Raw genomic sequence first — 15,293 nt, forward strand, 5'->3', positions numbered from 1 at the left:
AGGAGGCACTGATATTTATAAAGTTGCATAAATATGTTATTATTATTAAAACGGGTGTATTCCAGAAAGCAGGTTATGTAACATACCAGGGTATGTTTAAAAGTACGTTAAGTAAGCGGATAACCTCAAGTTTCGGTTCCATAAAGGGTATCATAGTAGTCATGAACTCACTCTCCAGTCCAGAGAAGGTTATGTTCCAGGGTAAGTTTGTTTCAGAGATGTGACGGAGCATGGCGTGCCCTTTTGAAGACGATCCAGTGGATGTGGAAGCACAGATAATACGAAATCCAATCCTTTCCGCCGTGAGAGGGTGATTCGACCCTATCGATATGTTTTCGTATCCATATGAATATTTGCGGGAGCGTTACCGTTCCTCAAAAGAATCCACATTTTGTGCATTGCCCTTAGTTTATATATATATATATATATATATATATATATATATATATATATATATATATATATATATATATATATAAACACAAACTTTTGGCCAGTCCTTGCCATAAACCACTGAAGGTCATTAAAGAGGAATTCCACAGAGTGGCGGGTTTGTCCGTTCCATGATATTCTATGACAGACCATTTTAGTTACATAGCACTACTTAATCTATCCATTCTGCATACAGTCACAATAATTGTAAATGTTTCTAATGATACAACTTTTAATTTCAGGGTTCCCAAATGCAATTGGGTGCATTGACGGAACCCACATTTTCATAAAGCTCCTTCAGTCAATGAAGGAGATGTTAATAGGAAGTCAATCCATAGCATGAATGTGCAGGTGACAATAGATTTTTTGGGTGCTAAATGTTTGGGTGTTTAAACCATTAAATCACACTCATTACTGGTCCCCACTAACTAGGTAATAGTATGTGATGCAACCCACCTCATAAGTAATGTTGAAGTCAAATGGCCAGGATTTGTACATTATGCCAGAATGGTTAGGGAGTCATCATTGTGCCACAAATTTCAACAGGGTAAGTGTTTTTTATTTTATTTTATTTTTATGCAATTATACACTTTAACTACCTTTATAGGAAACATCAATTGTATACTTGCTGGGGGACAGAGGGTTTTCTGCCCTACATGATGACACCCTACCCTGAACCTGGACCACAGGCACAATTCAGCCTGGCCCACAGCAGAACACGGGTCAAGGTGGAAATGACCATAGGCATCCTGAAGGCAGGTTTCAGTGCCTGCGTGAGCTCAGGATCAGCCCAGAAAGGTCATGTGACATCACAGCTGCTTGTGTTGTTCGTAACAACATTGCCACACTGAGAGGTGAGAGGGCCCCCCTTTCTCTTGATGAAGATCGCCAAGAGGATCCCCCAGAGAACCCAGTAGACCAAAGAGATGGCAGGGTGGTACGAGACATGATTTGCCAAAATCACTTTAATGAAAACCAGTTAACAGTCAAGTGTTGTTCATTGTTTCTTTATTTCCTGTAACAAAATACTTTTGTATTTATTGCTTCAGATTTCATTCAACAACAAAAGACAGATTAATGTTCACGTACTGTTTCCCATCTTAAGCTGGTGCTCCAGCAATTCAATTTCAAGTCTGGCCTTTTTTAGGTTAAGCCTTCTCTCCTCCATTTGAAGCTTTATAAGGTCCATCTCCATGTCACTTTTTCTGATTTGTTTTTGAAGGTGGACCTTATACAGCTCTTTGGCAGGAAACTAGAAAGACAGAATAATTAAACATGACTGATAAAGTCTGTATTACAAACACAGACCAAATGTTTATGTTAAAGGATGCTTGGTCTAGCAAACAGAATCCTAAAGACAATAATCACTTAAAACTGTGACAGAGTGTTGTGTTGCAGGAGGATCCAATAATACAATGTGGCCATCAGCAACTGCCAGATAATTAAACCAATAAGATAATCATGAATGTTCAATACTCAATGTATATTCTTAAACAAATACACCTAATAAAGAAGGACATTAGGAACATCTAAGAGTACTAGTAATAAGATTACAGTATACAGCATATGTAGTCAAAGCAGCATGCATACTGCACAAGTGAACCTTTTAAAATGGTGACAGTGTTGATGATTTTCTTTATAAAAACACTGACAAAAACAGTGAAAGCATCAATAAATCAATTATTAATATGGTACACATTTTACTAAGCCACTTGTTTTGGTAGAGGTGTCTGACGAACTTCCCCCTGGAATCCCATCGACCACAGGTCGCCCTTTATTAAGGGTGAAGTAAGGTGGAGGTGGACCCCCACCTGTTTTACGGGCTTCAGTCTTCTTTCTATTGGCTAGATAGAAAACTAAATCACATTAAATACTAAATAACATGGCGTCAGTAACAAGTTTAGTAAGGTTAGAAAATATTACCTTGATGGAGAATGTTTTTGTGTTTCATTTTACTTTAGCTCACACTTCTTCTGGCTCCAGAAATATTACACCTAATAAAACAAGAAGCCAACATATTACTAGCCAATTATGTGCATTACTATAATATTAAGAAATGTATGGAAGCCAACAAGTAAATACTTGTCTATTTTTACATGCCCCAAATAATTTTTGCGTCACAGTGAAAGGGGAAAATAGCCCATTTATAATTTTATAAACTCACGCATTTACTCTGCCCGTTATTTTTTGCCAAGCCAACTCTCTTACTTTTGATGATGCAGCAGTATTGCTTTTTAGTTATAATGGGCTTATAGTCTTCATAAGCAAGTATTAAAACCTCCAACTCAGTTTCACCGAAGTATGTAGCTCGCTTTTTTCTCTCCCTGAGTTTCCATGGTGACTCCTGAAATCGGGGATCCGGAGTCTTTATGTACTATTTTCAACATTTTTTTCTGAAATCTTAGACTGCAAATATCAAGTTTTTAAAATACAGCTTCAAGTTTTCAAGATGAATATGAAATTCAGAACATGAAATTCAATATTCTAAGATTCAATAAGCCGGAAAGCTGAAGCATTTTGGCCAATCAGTAGTTCCCTTTCGAAGGGAACTTCGACAATACGTCAACGACGCTATGGGGAACGCCTCAGGTGTGACAGGTGTCTGAAATCAAATATCAACTCACAGCAATCATGCTGACCGGCGACAGCCGTGAATCATCAGCTTGAATGATGAGCGTGCGACCTGGATATAAAAAGGGCGCCTTGAAACCATGACAATATCCTTTTCGTCTTCAGGGACTGTTTTGTCTGATTTAAACGTCTGCTTACAGCGAAGAAATGAAACGCACATCTAAGGCAAGTCCTAAAAGTTTTGTGAAATGTGCTGACCCGTGCCCAAGATATTTGTCGCCGGGTGACACTCACGAGATGTGTGTGTACTGTTTGGGTGAAGAGCACGCACAGGATGCTCTTGAGGGAGCGTCCTGTGCAAATTGTGAGCGTTTTCCTATGAGAACGCTCCGGTCTCGTTGGGCTCTCTTCTCGAGGGAAGAGAGTTCAGCGTCTGGTCCTCGCGGATCGGGTCCCGCTCGTGCCGAGGCAGAGCGGCGACGCGCTTCATGGGGCTCCCAGATGGAGCTCGCTGACAGTCTCGAGAGGGGCGTTAACCTCTCCGACGCGTCATCGGCTGACGAGAGGGAGCTGCAGGTGGATGACGGAGACTTTTCTCCTACTAATACTGCAGCGAGTGCTCTTCAGGCCGGGCAAGAGATGGCTGAGGAGGATGATTTAGATCCTCAACCTCGTCAGCCATCCTGCCCTGTATACGCAGAGCTGGTGGAAGTTATGGAGCGCGCCACTGACAAACTTCAGTTGCCATGGCGGCGCGCTCAGGGATAGATCGTTCGCGGTCGATTGGATGATTGGTTTCTCCCTGAACATAGACCACCAGCTCAGCAGAGCCTTCCATTCCTTCCTGATCTCCATTCAGAGATCGAGAGGGCATGGAAGAAACCGTACTCTGCCCGTATTCATCGACATCAGCGGGGCAACTTCGCTGATGTTGAGGGGATCGGTGAGTATGGTTATGTGTCGATGCCGCCCGTTGAAGAGACGTTTGCGAACTATCTCGTTTCTGGGCGGGTGTCGACACTAAAAGCTCCGACTCTGCCATCCAAGCCCCTTAAAGCCACGGCTCGCTTGAATGGCAGAGCGTACACGGCAGCAGGTCAGGCTGGTTCTGCCCTTCATACCATGGCAGTGCTCCAAGCCTACCAAGCTGACCTGCTGCAGGATCTTGACCAGGGGGCAGGGCTGTCCCCTGAGGCAGTCGCTGAGTTGCGCCGGACAACAGATTTGTCCCTCCGGGCCACTAAACAGACGGCTGCCGCGATCGGCCGATCGATGGAGGCGATGGTGGCCACAGAGAGGCATCTGTGGCTCAACTTGGCTGATATCAGGGAGAGAGAAAAATCCCTTCTCCCTGATTCACCAGTTTCGCCTGCTAAATTTTTTGGCACCTCCGTTGAGGCGGTGGTTGGAAAGTTTAGGGAGGCGAAGGAGCGCTCAGCTGCATTTAAGACCTGTATACCTCTGAGATCCGGGCCCCAGCCCAGGCAGGCGGGAGGACCTGGTCCGTCTTGGTCTGAGGACCGTAGGCAGGACCAGAGGTCTAGTGTCGCCTCTCGTGCCCCCCCTCCATGGAGGAGTAGGACACAGAGGAGGCGGGCCTCCCACAAAAAGAGGGACTTAAGGGAGGTCATTCAGCAAGCGCTGCAACGCTCAGCGGAAATAGGGTTTGATCTCCCTGGAGGGCCTTTTTCTACCAGCCCTCTCCCTCTTCTTGACTCCCCAGGCGTTTACGTTACACCAGCCCTGGGGATGGGCCTTATGATGAGAACTATGTTCTGATGGCCCACCGTAGCAACTGGTTGATGTGAGCGCCTCTTTTAGGCATGTAAAAGTGGTGGACCCCAGATTCATTGAGAACTCTCTGGCGAGTCTTCACTCCGTACGCCGCAGGTGAACTTTTGGTGTGTATAACTAACACTGATTGTATTTCTCTACAGACCCTGTTCCCTGTATAGACCTAGGGGGTCATTCTTAGAGGAGCAGTTAAAGTATGGCCCTGAAGCCTCCCCCAGTTGGTGGCTAGAACGAATTAGGAAGAAGCTCAAAGAAGATTTGGCTTCTGTGCTGAGTATGTGATGGCCTTCCTGTCATAACATTTTATATGCGTGGTGGGCCACCGCTCATTTCTGTTTAGCCTCAGGGCTATTAGCCACCCAGAGGGTAGAGTAGTTGGTCTTCCTAAAAAAAAAAAAAAAAACTTTTTTGCTTTAGGTTTAGACTGACGCTGGCGCTTCAGATAGATCTTCAGATAGATGTCCTGCCTATCGGTTTGTGACATTGGTATCCTGAGTACTCGCTCCCCTGAGCTCTGTTGGGTTTCAGTAGGTTGAGTGTTTTCACGGCCTCTCAATCAAGTAGGCTGTGGCTCCTCCGAGCCCTCAGGTAGATCTATGCTTGTAGGTCGGCCCTCATCCGGGCCGCCTCTGTAGCTGGCCTAGGCTATGCTAGGGATGTTGGAGGCGTGTTGCTAAGTATAGCTGCCACATTCATTATGTGTTAGGCTTCCTCCCCTTGATTTCAGCCTCCTCCCTTAAATGGGAGTTGTTGGCCAAGGCCCGCCCCTTTCTCTGCATTCAGGGGTGATAGAGTAATGCAGGGTGGTAGCTGAGGTAGGATCAGTCTGGCAGGGTTAGGCCATCTTTCGCTCTGCGAAGTGAGAGTTTGTCAGACCCTGCCGAACAGAGATGTTTTTGGGCCTCTAGAGCTGGCTCCACTCAGCCCGTTGAGCTAATCGCTCGACCGATGGGTTCAAGTGGGTTGGCTTGCAATTTAGCCCCCCCGCTCCCCTAGGCTGGGCGCAGGACAAATCCCTGTCACCCTTTGGAGCCACTTGCAGGCCTGTTCCCTGTCTAACATTGCAGGGGCATATGGTTGTTACTCCCCCGCTAACTCAGGGTAGTTTTGAGTAGTCCATTCTCAGCTCTGTATGTATTTAGCAACTATTTATGTGTTGCTGATTCCTCAGGAGGAGACGGTCCTGTTCTGTTGCTGACTCCTCAGGAGGAGACGGTCCTGTTCTGTAGCTGACTCCTCAGGAGGAGACGGTCCTGTTCTGTAGCTGACTCCTCAGGAGGAGACGGTCCTGTTCCGTCACTGACTCCTCAGGAGGAGACGGTCCTGTTCCGTCACTGACTCCTCAGGAGGAGACGGTCCTGTTCCGTCGCTGACTCCTCAGGAAGAGACGGTTCTGTTCCGTCGCTGACTCCTCAGGAGGAGACGGTCCTGTTCTGTAGCTGACTCCTCAGGAGGAGACGGTCATGTTCTGTAGCTGACTCCTCAGGAGGAGACGGTCTTGTTCTGTTGCTGACACCTCAGGAGGAGACGGTCATGTTCTGTTGCTGACACCTCAGGAGGAGACGGTCATGTTCTGTAGCTGACTCCTCAGGAGGAGACGGTCTTGTTCTGATGCTGACTCCTCAGGAGGAGACGGTCCTGTTCTGTAGCTGACTCCTCAGGAGGAGACGGTCCTGTTCCGTCGCTGACTCCTCAGGAGGAGACGGTCCTGTTCCGTCGCTGACTCCTCAGGAAGAGACGGTCCTGTTCCGTCGCTGACTCCTCAGGAAGAGACGGTCCTGTTCCGTCGCTGACTCCTCAGGAAGAGACGGTCCTGTTCCGTAGCTGACTCCTCAGGAGGAGACGGTCCTGTTCTGTAGCTGACTCCTCAGGAGGAGACGGTCCTGTTCTGTTGCTGATTCCTCAGGAGGAGACGATCCTGTTCTGTAGCTTATTCCTCAGGAGGAGAAGGTCCTGTTCTGTAGCTGACTCCTCAGGAGGAGACGGTCCTGTTCCGTCACTGACTCCTCAGGAAGAGACGGTTCTGTTCCGTCACTGACTCCTCAGGAGGAGACGGTCCTGTTCCGTCACTGACTCCTCAGGAGGAGACGGTCCTGTTCCGTCACTGACTCCTCAGGAAGAGACGGTTCTGTTCCGTCACTGACTCCTCAGGAGGAGACGGTCCTGTTCCGTCGCTGACTCCTCAGGAGGAGACGGTCCTGTTCCGTCGCTGACTCCTCAGGAGGAGACGGTCCTGTTCCGTCGCTGACTCCTCAGGAAGAGACGGTTCTGTTCTGTAGCTGACTCCTCAGGAGGAGACGGTCATGTTCTGTAGCTGACTCCTCAGGAGGAGACGGTCTTGTTCTGTTGCTGACACCTCAGGAGGAGACGGTCATGTTCTGTTGCTGACACCTCAGGAGGAGACGGTCATGTTCTGTAGCTGACTCCTCAGGAGGAGACGGTCTTGTTCTGATGCTGACTCCTCAGGAGGAGACGGTCCTGTTCTGTAGCTGACTCCTCAGGAGGAGACGGTCCTGTTCCGTCGCTGACTCCTCAGGAAGAGACGGTCCTGTTCCGTCGCTGACTCCTCAGGAAGAGACGGTCCTGTTCCGTCGCTGACTCCTCAGGAAGAGACGGTCCTGTTCTGTAGCTGACTCCTCAGGAGGAGACGGTCCTGTTCTGTAGCTGACTCCTCAGGAGGAGACAGTCCTGTTCTGTTGCTGATTCCTCAGGAGGAGACGATCCTGTTCTGTAGCTTATTCCTCAGGAGGAGAAGGTCCTGTTCTGTAGCTGACTCCTCAGCAGGACGGTCCAGTTACATCGCTGACTCCTCAGCAGGAGATGGTCCGGTTCTGTAGCTGACTCTTCAGGAGGAGACGGTCCTGGTGCTTGCTGGACACTCTGGGACGTCCTGAAGACTTCACTGCAGTCATACTTCTCTCCATGAAGTTCTTGATAATCCAGTAAATGGTTCAGCTCAAACGGTGCAGAGTTTGATAGAATTAATCATGTGCTGAAGAGCTGACACACCATTTAATGTATTATATTATTTTCCCCCCTTTTTCCTTGCAGAAACATTTGATACATTGTTACATCACTAATGAACACCAGCAATAACAATAACTGAATTAACCAATCAGTTAATAATCTGTTTATTCACAACACATTTGTGTAAATTTATGAATATATAAAACAGATATGTTTTATGTGTCAGCATATCTAAATACACTCACCTAAAGTATTATTAGGAACACCATACTAATACTGTGTTTGACCCCCTTTCGCCTTCAGAACTGCCTTAATTCTACGTTGCATTTATTCAACAAGGTGCTGAAAGCATTCTTTGGAAATGTTGGCCCATATTGATAGGATGCACATCCAGGGCATGAAGCTCCTGTTCCACCACATCCCAAAGATGCTCTATTGGGTTGAGATCTGGTGACTGTGGGGGCCATTTTAGGACAGTGATTTCATTGTCATGTTCAAGAAACCAATTTGAAATGATTCAAGCTTTGTGACATGGTGCATTATCCGGCTGGAAGTAGCCATCAGAGGATGGGTACATGGTGGTCATAAAGGGATGAACATGGTCAGAAACAATGCTCAGGCAGCCCGTGGCATTTAAACGATACCCAATTGGCACTAAAGGGCCTAAAGTGTGCCAAGAAAACATCCCCCACACCATTACACCACCAGCCTGCACAGTGGTAACAAGGCATGATAGATCCATAGATCCAAATTCTGACTCTACCATCTGAATGTTTCAACAGAAATCGAGACCCAATAGACCAGGCAACATTTTTCCAGTCTTCAACTGTGCAATTTTGGTGAGCTCGTGCAAATTGTAGCCTATTTTTCCTATTTGTAGTGGAGATGAGTGGTACCCGGTGGGGTCTTCTGCTGTTGTAGCCCATCCGCCTCAAGGTTGTGTGTGTTATGGCTTCACAAATGCTTTGCTGTATACCTTGGTTGTAACGAGTGGTTATTTCAGTCAAAGTTGCTCTTCTATCAGCTTGAATCAGTCGGCCCATTCTTCTCTGACCTCTAGCATCAACAAGGCATTTTCTCCCACAGGACTGCCTCATACTGGATGTTTTCACCTTTTCACACCATTCTTTGTAAACCCTAGAAATGGTTGTCCGTGAAAATCCCAATAACTGAGCAGATTGTGAAATACTCAGACCGGCCCGTCTGGCACCAACAACCATGCCACGCTCAAAATTGCTTAAATCACCTTTCTTTCCCATTCTGACATTCAGATTGGAGTTCAGGAGATTGTCTTGACCAGGACCCATACCCCTAAATGCATTGAAGCAACTGCCATGTGATTTGTCGATTAGATAATTGCATTAACGAGAAATTGAACAGGTGTTCCTAATAATCCTTTAGGTGAGTGTATAGCTATATATTTATTATTGATTGGATGTCCTGATTAGGTCTCTTTGGGTTTTTGAACTAATATGGTAAAACATGTTTTTTTTATCTGGCAATATGTCATTTATCTGGAAACAGCTGCTACAAACCAATAGGTTTTCTTGTTGACCGTGTGCTATTTTAGTTGAATATTTAATGGAATGTTGAATATGTTACATTTTTGTTATGGACAATGTATTGTTGAGATTTTACTACCCCTGTAACAGAAATCTAATTTTAATGCAATGATAATCGTAAAAAATAATATGTTTGATTAGCATCCAATCTTAGTTTTAGATTTCCTGTTCTTTTAACATCTTGGATTGCTCACAGAAAACACTTTTGGGGGTTAAAAGGACAAAACCTGTGGGTCCCGGACTAGTGCATCTACTTTCATACATCTAAACAATTATAATGTGTTATTATTCTGATCATAAACTATCTCTCTATTGGCTATTTTAAGATAGCAGATGTATTTTAAGTGTCTTAGGGTCATCTGTGTACAGAAGCATAGTTATCAGCAAATATATTTCAATAAAATATTAATTAATAAAGAAATAAAAAGGATGATTTTCTCATTTCTAATTAAGATGCAGGATTATATTGTATATGATATTGTATATGATATTTTTAAGGGTCCACTCCATGCTCAACTGTAAAAAACATTTGTGTGGAGAACATGACCTCAAAATATATATTAGTAGGCTATAAACCTTACAGATAACCTTAAGTTTAAATAAATATATCACAGCTAAGTCCCAAAGTGGACAAAGGCAATGAAAAAGAAAAGAAAAATACCTCAGTTAGACATTAGGTGGCTCCCTTTAACTGAATTCAGCCTTTAGCAAAGCATTGCTTCAGCTATCAGCAAGCATTTCTTGCTGATATAAGAAAGAGAAGATGCTAGTTAAGAGAACACCACTGGTTTGTTTTGTATCTGCAGTCCTGTACAGTGCACCCTACAGGAAGGCTGTTTACTCAGAGGCATCAGTAATGATACGCACAGGCTGGGAATAGGTGCTCTGGATGTTGTGGTTTTTGGCAGACACGATGATGCAGTATAGTGTTGCAGGTTCAAGGTCAGTAACTGTAGCAATCTCAGTCCTGTACACGGACACAACCTCCTTCAGATGTTCTTCGTTGTCCTCGTATACAATCAGAGTGTAGGACTCCGCCCCCAACACCCTGAAACCACTCCATCTGTAGTGACTGTCCCATCACAGCAACCCTCACCTCAGGGACGGCCAGCTTTTCTGCAGAGGCAACAGAATTTGATTAAAAACAACTTCTGCCTGCTGTCTATCTTAGGCCACACTAGACGATTTTCAGATCTTAAAGGAAATCTTCACTTCTAAAAAAAAAGAGATGAGTTTTACCATTTTCGAATCCATTCAGCCAATTTTTGGGTCTGGGGGTAGCACTTAGCTTAGGATGGATCAATGAATCTGATTTAACCGTTAGCATCACGCTCAAAAATAAACAAAGAGTTTCTATATTTTTCCAATTTAAAACTTGACTCTTCTGTGGTTACATCATGTTTTCTTTCTTTCTTTCTTTCTTTCTTTCTTTCTTTCTTTCTTTCTTTCTTTCTTTCTTTCTTTCTTCAAGATAGTTTATTTGTTTATTATCGACCTCTTTACTCATCCACCAGTTTTCAAATTTTAGTTTTATAATCTTCAGATAAACAGATCCTGTAACATTCTCAGATATATCTGTTTGTATACCTTCTCCTCTCTGGATTGGCACAGTGAGGGAGATGTTGCAGGTTCCATCTGAAGCCAGGGCACTGAAATTGTACAGTGTCCCACAAGTCAGTTTGTGAATGCTACAGGACGTGTTCGTGGTGTTGTAGTGAAATGTGTGCCCACCTATAGTTTGAGCCGTTGTGAAGTACTGCAGAGAACCTCGGCCCTCCACCCAGAAGAGTGTAGCAGTTCTGGTGTCACACTGCACTTTCACAGTCATGTTCTGGGGCTCACAGGGCACTATGTAGAGCAGAAGAAATTATTAGAATTACAAATTAGAATTACATTTGAATATTTACACACATCCACATTCAGATTTAATTGATTTCTTTCCCAAATTGCACTATTCTGAGACATACCGCCCTATATTTTCCAATGCGGAAAACACTGTTTGGTTCGAATTCATTCCCAGTGGCCTGGCAGCAATTTGTACCGCTATTTTAATATTACTATTGGATAATTGCATGCCGAATGTACTAAAGCGATTATTTCCGAATCCGCCATTCGATAATTAAATCTCTAATAAATCATGAATCGGTTAGTCGTAAATGCAATGCATCGGCTCGCGCGCTCTCCGCGCCTCCGCCACACGGTCTGGATCAGACTCAGAGTCATCAATGCAAGAGAGAGAATGGAGTGGACCTTCGAAGCTCACAGCTGGAGCAGAGAAACTAAACGACTATTCAGGGTTTCAAGTGCAGGTCAGTTTCATCTGTAAATATGCTATTGTTGCTTCTGGAGTTTAGTAGCTACACTGCCCTTACGAAAAATAACCATGGTTTTGTTATAGTAAAACTAGTAACCCATGGTTTTTTGGCGTGTTGACTACCATTTGTATAACCACAGATTTACTACAAATACCATGGTTAAACTATGGTTAATTTAGCAAAACCATGGTTAATTTGTGATTACCATGGTTTAACTATAGTAACCATGGTTTTTTTGGTTTTATTTGTAGTAAAACCATGGTTAATTTTCATAAGGGTGATACGGTTATCTAATAAGCATTTTTCCTATTCTGAATTGATGTAAATGCTTTTATTTATTATATTTTTTTAATTAACTATTTTTGATAATCTTAATTCTAGTAATGAAGGATTTTCTAAGTCTGACAGTGTTGAGCACTACTGTAAAGGTTAACCCTGCATGGTGTAATGTTTGAAAATGATTAACATTTGAAAATAAACATTCATTAGACATTTAGAAAAAGTAATCAGTTACATTACTTTAATAAAGAAATTGAAAAGGTTACACTACTATTACATTTTAAATAGGACGTGCCAGTGCTGTTGCGTTTCATATCAAAAAGCTTTGGTCATGACCTTCAGCTGTGGCCACATAGAAAAAAGATCCCTCATTCATCTTCCAGCTAACTGTGATATGGCTGCTGTAACAGTCCGTGTGTGCAGTGATGGAGGAGAGGGCACATGGAGCTGCAGACTGAAACGACAGGGTTCTAGCTAGTCCACATTTCAAAATGGAAAGCAAGAACATTTGAGTGTGTTTGCCCCTGTCTGAATCTGGAAGGCTTTGCCGGGTGCGCTTCTGCAGAATGAGTTCACAGCAGTAATTGGGAAGGTGTAGGTGGCTCCCCACAGCAGGTTGGGAACATTACAGTGCAGATCTGTAGCCGAGCAGCTGGAGTTGGTTCCACCCATTTCCACTGCCATTACACAGCACATAAGGTACAATACATGTGCAAGTTACAAGGAGAAATGTTGACTTTTCCTTGTCTTATACTGGACACAAGCGATGCAACACAAATCAAAGAGTTCCCGAGATATTGTCTACACTGGATGTGGCATAATGGTAAACGAAGACCCTCCTCTATTTCTGACTAATGCTGGTATCGAGTTTGATACTTTTAGGCACCAACCAGATTTAGAGTATTGATAAATGTTTTGTCGTTTTGTAAGATGGTGCATAAAGAAGATCTGTAAAGTTGCAAAGACTAAAGTCTAAAACCCAAAGAGGTATACTTCATAAAAGTTAAGACTTGTCCACACCCTCCTAAAATGCCTCGTTTTAACACACCCCCACATGTCTACATCACAATGTGAGCAAATTTGTATAACACTGACCAAATGTTCACGCAAAGAAAGAAGGCGTAACTTTTATTCTCCTAGTATTGTTGCTGCCGCCACAGCCATGTTATGGAGACGCTGTGTTTCATTTTGAAAGCGAAACTACTTTGTTTGGCCTTCGATAAGTGGTAGATATCTGCTTCATCATGCCTAGAGCTGATCCATGCTGGACACTGAGGAAATACATCAATTTTGCGCTTTCCGAGTCCAGCCCGGGTCATCACATGTGGTTGCTTCAAGCCTGCTGGCTGGTCCTTCATTGAATCCGCCCACCCCGTCGCAAGTCTGACAGCTGTTCCTCACTCAAGCCCACAGTGTGTGACGCATTTTATGGAGGACGGTTTCCTAAACCTGCAGAATAGCCTACAATGGGTCTGTGCTCAAAGCCTTTTCTATAAAGTGGGACAGTTTCAACTTTGCAAGGACAGTCTGGCACTTCTGGCTCACAGCCTGTAAGTACATTTTTTATATTGTTTCTCCAGTCACAAATGCAGACATGATATGCAATGCTACGCAACACGTAAAAACACAGTATAAGTCATTATAATCAGTAATTATGTCCCCACTGGATGCAACAAATGCCTAATTTGTAATGGATTTTATTGGTTTTGCCTCATCGCACTGGGAGACGGCATCACAGTATGTTAAGTGACATAATATTTCTGTCACACGCTTGAGGCATTCAGCCAATCACAATGCACTGGATAGCTGGCCAATCAGAGCACACCGCGCTTTTCAGAATGATGAGATTGTTAAAAAACAACATGAGGGGCATAGAGGAGCAACAATAATGTACATTATATGAAAAAAATATATAGATATATATATATATCTTTTTAACCTTAAACCGTATAAACACCAAATACACAACATAATGTTCTTTTTAGCAACGTCATATGACTCCTTTAAATGTTAATAAATCTAAATGTATTAACATTATTGAGGGTTTTATATTTTAGACCGTAAAAGAAGCCTCTAAAGATGTTGTATAATTAAATGTTACATGCATTCATGTAGTAAGTATTAAAAGTGGGTCATTAACAGCAAGCTTTATTCATGTGAATTATTTTAAACATGATTACATGCTAACAGGACTGTTATCAGTAGTGTAACTGTAATCTACGAGGTGCAGAGAGAAAGATCATGTATAGTTCAATCCAGTTCAATTCAAGTTTATTTGTAATTGCTTTTTACAATACAAATCATTGGAAAGCAACCTTACTGAACATTAAGTTTTTACAATATTTAGTAGTAGCTTATGAGTAGTGACTGTCAGTTTATGTGCATATGGCAGAAATGTACGGAAAAGTCAATTAAAGACATAATCAACCAGATGATGAACACTATTAACAGCAATTATTATATGATGGCATCAAACGTACAGCAAAATGTGTTAGTTCTGTGTGTTGTTTCAGGGTAGGCATCATCTGAGGTCCTCTGAGGGGTTGGTATCACCTCTTCTCTGGTGTTCTGGATCCATAGTTGGAACAGGACTTTATGGGGCCCATTTGAAACTAATAGGCAATAATCTTTCTGACTGTGTGGGATTTCCAACTACTTTCAAGAAGGGGTGAAACTGATTTACAAATGCGATAATGTCAAATGAGACTGTACAGGGGCTGAGGCAATGACAAACGACAACAGTAAACACTACAGGATTTCAAACATCCATCACCATTTACAATGAGGGTCTTTTGTGTGTGCTGTACTGGTAATCCCTACATTATTGGGACCAAATATCCCCACAAGGATAGCAATACCAGTCATTTTTGACCTCCATGAGGATAACAGCTAATAAGTCATACAGAACTTTTTTTTTTATGATTTTGGAGCTTGAAGCAGTGCAGTTTGAGAAAAGTGTCTTGAATTACACAACTCTCAATCTGTATCATGATATTAACAGTTTGGTTGTCTTATACTTCTGTCATTTTACCCATAAAAATGCCATTTCTGTTCAAAAAGGAACTGAATACCACAGACAAAACACTGCATGACGATGAAAGGCATCTCATGCTAAGAGGACACTGTAGATGTGATGCTGAATACCTCTGCTCTGTAGTATGTTACCTTTTTTCTTGCTTTTTTTACTTAGGGCACCAACATGTCAAAGGGATTGAATTAATAAGAAACTTAAAGCGTCAACATTGAGCTTTCTATTTACAAGACTAAATGTCGATTAGCTACTCAAATGGTCCATGTTCTGTTACATTTGAGAAACATGATTGATTGACACTGGTGTCAACTAAGAAACGTGAAAAAGTTAGCATGTTTATGG

This window comes from Carassius gibelio, chromosome B23 (genome assembly GCF_023724105.1).
Source record: "Carassius gibelio isolate Cgi1373 ecotype wild population from Czech Republic chromosome B23, carGib1.2-hapl.c, whole genome shotgun sequence".
NCBI lineage: Eukaryota > Metazoa > Chordata > Actinopteri > Cypriniformes > Cyprinidae > Carassius > Carassius gibelio.